The 791-nt window shown below is 67.1% G+C and overlaps 1 protein-coding gene across 1 annotated transcript in view; it reads left to right on the plus strand.

The window, feature by feature from the left end:
* The first annotated feature begins 414 nt into the window (after positions 1-414).
* Positions 415-791, plus strand: part of SKP1 (S-phase kinase associated protein 1) — a 14,237-nt gene continuing 13,860 nt past the window's right edge. The window contains exon 1 of the mRNA XM_019506303.1: positions 415-518. The gene's annotated coding sequence lies outside the window, so the exon portion shown is untranslated. The remainder of the gene's footprint in view (positions 519-791) is intronic.

Here is a 791-nt window from a genome sequence, read left to right on the forward strand (position 1 = left end):
TTGCGTTCCGCTTTCTCCTGCAGGAGTCAGGCGTGCAATGGGATCATGACAGCAAATAGCATCTTTTTATACTGCCCTGGTCCTTGTGGGAGCTGGGCTCTCATGCTTTGCATGCGCTGCTTCCAAGGGTGGAAGCAAAGGGTCGTGTTTGTCGGATGAAAACCCACCCATATGAAGACGCGCCCCCGCCCTCCTGAGGCGGTGGCCGCTGTTCCCAAGCGGCGTCTCCGCCGCGGACGCCCTCTGCCTGAAGGACCCCGCGGCTCCTGCAGTCCCCCGCCCCCAATGTTTACCTTTCGAAAACCCTCCCCCCACCTTCCACCCCCCCATTTCCTTTCAGAAGCGCTGCTTCTCGCACTTCCCTAACTCGAGCGCTCAGGCGACCTGCGCGGGCAGCCCCGGCGCTCTGTGAGGCAGCGCTCGTTGGGGTCCTTTCTTCCCGCCCCGCCCCCATAAAAGCCGCCGCTGCCGCCGCAGTCAGGCCTGAGGAGCCATCGGCGCCAGATTGCAGGTGTACGGTGAGGCCCAGACCGGCCCGTGGAGGGAACGGGGGAGGCCTGGCCCGCTTCCCCCGCCGCTGCGGAGCGAACCCAGGGGGGTTGGGCCTGGTCCTTGCCCGCGGCTCTGCTTAGTCACCCCAGTCCGCGGGCTGCTCCGCTCGGCCGGCCCCGGGCCTGCCTGGCGGCCGCGGAAGCCCAACCCTGGTCTGAAGGGATGAACAGGCTCAGCTCCCGGGTCATTCATGGGGGGACCGTGGAGCCCTGTCGAGAGGCCGCAGGGACCCCCCCCCC

Source organism: Gavialis gangeticus, unplaced genomic scaffold (genome assembly GCF_001723915.1).
Source record: "Gavialis gangeticus isolate Ggan-Ray unplaced genomic scaffold, GavGan_comp1, whole genome shotgun sequence".
In the NCBI taxonomy this organism is placed as follows: domain Eukaryota; kingdom Metazoa; phylum Chordata; order Crocodylia; family Gavialidae; genus Gavialis; species Gavialis gangeticus.